We start from the raw sequence: 6,456 nt of genomic DNA, 5'->3' as shown, positions 1-6,456 counted from the left end.
TCAGGAAGTCTTTTCTGAAAGTATGTGTATGGAGTGAAACCATGTATGAAAGTGAAACGTTTATAAGAATTTTTCTTTTTAAAATTCAATCTTGATTGCACCACGTATGCTACAAGAACATAGGTGACCGGTTTCAGTCATATCACATGACCATCATCAGACCTGTAATTTAATTTAGAAAGTAATCGAAACCTTACTAGATTGAGAATAAAATATAACAAAATGCTTATAAGGATGAAATACAATAAGGCTTTTTATACCCATGGCATCCTTCGAAAATGGTAGGTGGAGCACTCTTCTCAGCTGCTGTGATATCAACTGATGCCAGAAAGTGACGGGCACACGCTTAAATACGAAGATGCTCCGCCTACCTCTTCTCCCTCTACCTCACGTCAACCAGTCAGTGTAAAACGGGTTCACATAATCGTCAAAACGAAAAAAAACGAAGTACAATAATAACATCAAAATAGTTATGTATAAAATATCTCTTTACAACCACGGAATTACTTAAATATTGTATAAAGTATCAATTAAAAGCTTTAAAATAACTGTACCTACGATGTATACTCAGTGTGCCCTCTATAGGCTAAGGTGGTACTACCACAATGGTTTCAAAGTCAGTGGTGTTGTGAAGGTCTTTGGCATCATATCGATATGTGAGTTGTGATTCGACTGCAAGTATACACCTGTGCTAGATTCAGTCTGTCTGTCTTATATTAACTTTATTTGCCACTGGTGATTGGACTGCAAGTATACACCTGTGCTAGATTCAGTCTGTCTGTCTTATATTAACTTTATTTGCCACTGGTGATATATGCAATAATGGAATGATCAGCTGCAGAGTGCTATGATATTACATGCACTTTTTAAAATGTCATAAAACTAATTTATTAAAAATGGAGTCATATTTCGTAATATTTCTAGTTGGAAGTTTAAGAATGTGATATAAATATTTATGTACTGTTCTAAGGTACATTTCTGCCATGGATACAACTGGGTCCTATGATTTTCTGAACAAAAGAGTACATGCATGTTCGTAGAATTTCGTCAAAGAGATCATAAAAATGCTTTTCACGAAAATCCAACTGTTCGTTGAGAAGCACTGACGGTTCATCTCTATAATGGGCATATATCTCGATCTCCTCCAAAATATTTAATAATAAACTTTTATTAGTCTAATGAAGGACTTGCAAATTCTGTTGTACCATCCCTTCAGCACGCTTATTAAAATTTATGTGATGGCCGAAGACCGAATTTGCTCGTGCGGTACCTGATGCATGTTCTTTGTATCATATAGTAAAGCTCCGGCCTGTTTGGTCAATGTATTTTTTTCTACAATCACCACATTGGATCTTGCAAACCCCTGATCTGAGAAATCTATCGTTATCATTACCTACAGTATGTCTTAATACTTTGCAAACTATTGTTGGTTTCAAATGCTATTGTTATTTCGGAATTCTTAAGTAAATTACTGATCCTGTCTGATATGTTCTCCATGTACGTCATTTTTGTGTATTTATGAGCTCCTATTAGTGGTGTACTTTGTTATTGTTGCATTTTATTAAACATAATGTCAACTTGACGCGCATTTGATACCTAAAGTGGTTGGTATATGCAGCGAACTTTCTTAATTTTGGGGGGGGGGGGGCTGTTGATTATATGTCATAGCAGCGTGCAGAACTATTCGACACCGTCCATGCGAGTCTGAAAGGATGCAATCTTCCACAATACGAGGAGGGCACGCAGCTGTAGGAACCCTGAGAACAATCTTAACATCTGTCATGAGTTTATGCCTAGAAAATTTTGTAAAATGAGGAAATAAAAAAAATTGTAGTAGGAGAGAAGTCAAGGAGGAGAATCCTCAGAAATAGACGGCACTTGGAAAAACTGCTGAAAAAGATAGGTTGCAAACATGGAGGCCTACGACCTACTTTCCTCCTGGCTGAGATAGAATTTCAAAACTCTCCCTCGCCCTATGATGAGAAATGTACGGCTTGGAAGTCCCTGAACAGACTGAGGTCTCAAGTCTGCTGATCGAAGGTTAATTTTGCGAGAGGTGGCTACATTGATCTAGATGATATTCAGTGCGACTGTGAAGAAGACCAGGCTCTTCATCGTATGATTCAATGTCGATTGTGTCTAGTCTCGTGCACAGAACATGAACTTCGTCAGGGAGCAGAAAATGCGTTGGAAGTGGCCAAGGTTTGGGCAAAAGTAATAAAGTCATAACTGTATACATAATACAGGGTGTCCGAAAAGTCTTTCCCTGATTACATAAATTGATAACTCACGCTAGATGTAAGATGTTGTTTTTGTTGTGGTCTTCAGTCCTGAGACTGGTTTGATGCAGCTCTACATGCAGCTCTAACCAGTGCAAGCTTCTTCATCTCCCAGTACTTACTGCAACCTACATCCTTCTGAATCTGCTTAGTGCATTCATCTCTTGGTCTCCCTCTACGATTTTTGCCCACCACGCTGCCCTCCAATACGAAATTGGTGATCCCTTGATGCCTCAACACATGTCCTACCAACCGATCCCTTCTTCTAGTCAAGTTGTGCCACAAACTTCTCTTCTCCCCAATCCTATTCAATACTTCCTCATTAGTTATGTGATGTACCCATCTAATCTTCAGCATTCTTCTGTAGCACCACATTTCAAAAGCTTCTGTTCTCTTCTTGTCCAAACTATTTATCGTCCATGTATCACTTCCATACATGGCTACACTCCATACAAATACTTCCAGAAATGACTTCCTGACACTTAAATCTATACTCGATGTTAACAAATTTCTCTTCTTCAGAAACGCTTTCCTTGCCATTGCCAGTCTACATTTTATATCCTCTCGACTTCGACCATCATCAGTTATTTTGCTCCCCAAATAGCAAAATTCCTTTACTACTTTCTTTAAGTGTCTCATTTCCTAATCTAATTCCCTCAGCATCACCTGATTTAATTCGACTACATTCCATTATCCTCGTTTTGCTTTTGTTGATGTTCATCTTATATCCTCCCTTCAGGACACTATCCATTCCAAGTCCTTTGCTGTCTCGGACAGAATTACAATGTCATCGGCGAACATCAAAGTTTTTATTTCTTCTCCATGGATTTTAATACCTACTCCGAATTTTTCTTTTGTTTCCTTCACTGCTTGCTCAATATACAGATTGAATAACATCGGGGAGAGACTACAACCCTGACTCACTCCCTTCCCGAAGTGGCCGAGCGGTTAAAGGCGCTGCAGTCTGGAACCGCAGGACCGCTACGGTCGCAGGTTCGAATCCTGCCTCGGGCATGGATGTTTGTGATGTCCTTAGGTTAGTTAGGTTTAACTAGTTCTAAGTTCTAGGGGACTAATGACCTCAGCAGTTGAGTCCCATAGTGCTCAGAGCCATTTGAACCATTTTTGAACCACTCCCTTCCCAACCACTGCTTCCCTTTCATGTCCCTCGACTCTTATAACTGCCATCTGGTTTCTGTACAAATTGTAAATAGCCTTTCGCTCTCTGTATTTTACCCCTGCCACCTTCAGAATTTGAAAGAGCGTATTCCAGTCAACATTGTCAAAAGCTTTCTCTAAGTCTACAAATGCTAGAAACGTAGGTTTGCCTTTCCTTAATCTAGATTATAAGATAAATCGTAGGGCCAGTATTGCCTCACGTGTCCCAACATTTCTACGGAATCCAAACTGATCTTCCCCGAGGTCGGCTTCTACCAGTTTTTCCATTCATCTGTAAAGAATTCGCGATAGTATTTTGCAGCTGTGACTTATTAAACTGATAGTTCGGTAATTTTCACATCTGTCAACACCTGCTTTCTTTGGGATTGGAATTATTATATTCTTCTTGAAGTCTGAGGGTATTTCGCCTGTTTCATACATCTTGCTCACCAGATAGTAGAGTTTCGTCAGGACTGGCTCTCCAAAGGCTGTCAGTAGTTCTAATGGAATGTTGTCTACTACTGGGGCCTTGTTTCGACTCAGGTGCTCTGTCAAACTCTTCACACAGTATTATATCTCCCATTTCATCTTCGTCTACATCCTCTTCCATTTCCATAATGTTGTCCTCAAGTACATCACCCTTGTATAGACCCTCTACATACTCCTTCCACCTTTCTGCTTTCCCTTCTTTGCTTAGAACTGGGTTTCCATCTGAGCTTTTGATATTCATACAAGTGGTTCTCTTTTCTCTGAAGGTCTCTTTAATTTTCCTGTAGGCTGTATCTACCTTACCCCTAGTGAGATAAGCCTCTACATCCTTACATTTGTCCTCTAGCCATGCCTGCTTAGCCATTTTGCACTTTCTGTCGATCTCATTTTTGAGACGTTTGTATTCCATTTTGCCTACTGCACTTACTGCATTTTTATATTTTCCCCTTTCGTCAATTAAATTCAGTATTTCTTCTGTCACCCAAGGATTTCTACTAGCCCTCGTCTGTTTACCTACTTGATCCTCTGCTGCCTTCACTAGTACATCCCTCAAAGCTACTCATTCTTCTTCTACTGTATTTCTTTCCCCCATTCCTGTCAATTGCTCCCTTATGCTCTCCCTGAAACTCTGTACAACCTCTGGTTTAGTCAGTTTATCCAGATCCCATCTCCTTAAATTCCCACCTTTTTGTAGTTTCTTCAGTTTTAATCTACAGTTCATAACCAATAGATTGTGGTCGAATCCACACCTGCCTCTGGAAATGTCTTACAATTTAAAACCTGGTTCCTAAATCTCTGTCTTACCATTATATAATCTATCTGAAACCTGTCAGTATCTCCAGGCTTCTTCCATGTATAAAACCTTCTTTCATGAGTCTTGAACCAAGTGTTAGCTATGATTAAGTTGTGCTCGGTGCAAAATTCTACCAGGCGGCTTCCTCTTTCATTTCTTACCCCCAATCCATATTCACCTACTATGTTTCCTTCTCTCCCTTTTCCTACACTCGAATTCCAGTCACCCATGACTATTAAAGTTTCGTCTCACTTCACAATCTGAATAATTTTTTTTTTTATTTCATCATACATTTCTTCAATTTCTTCGTCATCTGCAGAGCTAGTTGGCATACAAACTTGTACTACTGTAGTAGGCGTGGGCTTCGTATCTATCTTGGGCACAATAATGCGTCCACTATGCTGTTTGTAGTACCTTACCCGCATTCCTATCTTCCTATTCATTATTAAACCTACTCCTGCATTACTCCTATTTGATTTTGTGTTTATAACCCTGTAGTCACCTGACCAGAAGTTTTGTTCCTCCTTCCACCGAACGTCACTAATTCCCGCTATATCTAACTTTAACCTATCCATTTCCCTTTTTAAAGTTTCTAACCTACCTGTCCGATTAAGGGATCTGACATTCCACGCTCCGATCCGTAGAACGCCAGTTTTATTTCTCCTGATAACGACATTCTCCTGAGTAGTCCCCGCCCGGAGATCCGAATGGGGGACTATTTTACCTCCGGACTATTTTACCCAAGAGGACGCCATCATCATTTAACCATACAGTAAAGCTGCATGCCCTCGGGAAAAATTACGGCCGTAGTTTCCCCTTGCTTTCAGCCTTTCGCAGTACCAGCACAGCAAGGCCGTCCATCTGCGGGATGGACATCAGAAGATGTCTCCCGCAGATGGAGACGAAACGTTAGGTGAAAATTTTATACATCGACCACGGCCTCTCAGCCCGGAAATTTTAACTGAAGACAACACCGGTCGTAAAAGTCTACATTGTATGAGGCTTATGTCTGTTGAAGTTATTTTATTTTATTGATCGTGACGCAGCCTCTGGGCTAAGACATTTCTCATTTTTAAAAGCTTATGACTTCTGAAGAAGGCTATATTATTATATTTGAAACCTTGGTCAAGATGTAGTATAAATATAATTAGGGCTGTTTATCATTCGAAACAATTTTTGCTAAGTTGACCTAGTGTATGGAAGTCAACTGAGCGAAGAACAGACAGTTCGAATGTAGCCCGTACTATAAGAACAGAAATAAACTTCTATAATTACACTGGAAATATACTGACGGGAACCGGTGGTACCAATGTGGCAAGGCCGTGGATGACTCTCACTCACTTTGTTGTTTTACTTATACCATCGTAACTGTGTATCAGGACCTGGTGGCTATTGTACATCGTCATTGTTTGAAACCGTTGACCGTGAAAATATTTTATATTGATACCCACGCACAAGGTGGCAACAAGTATGAATTCGACTTCGTAGACAAATAATGCAAGGGTTCGACTTTGTGTGGACATAATAGTGAAACGACACGACGTGATAAGCTATCGGCCGTTCCGCTTCCAAAAAATGTATGCACAGTCCTGACACATATCCCTGAAACGTTCAAACGCATAAAGCACATCAGCCGATGTGATCGTAAGGAATTCTACAAATGACTGGAGAGACATTTATAAGAAAATGAACTTATTATTCAAGAATAATCGCAAATTAGCAATTACACATACCTCA

The sequence above is a fragment of the Schistocerca cancellata genome, chromosome 1, assembly GCF_023864275.1.
Source record: "Schistocerca cancellata isolate TAMUIC-IGC-003103 chromosome 1, iqSchCanc2.1, whole genome shotgun sequence".
Lineage (NCBI taxonomy): Eukaryota > Metazoa > Arthropoda > Insecta > Orthoptera > Acrididae > Schistocerca > Schistocerca cancellata.
Note: the sequence above shows the minus strand (reverse complement) of the source record.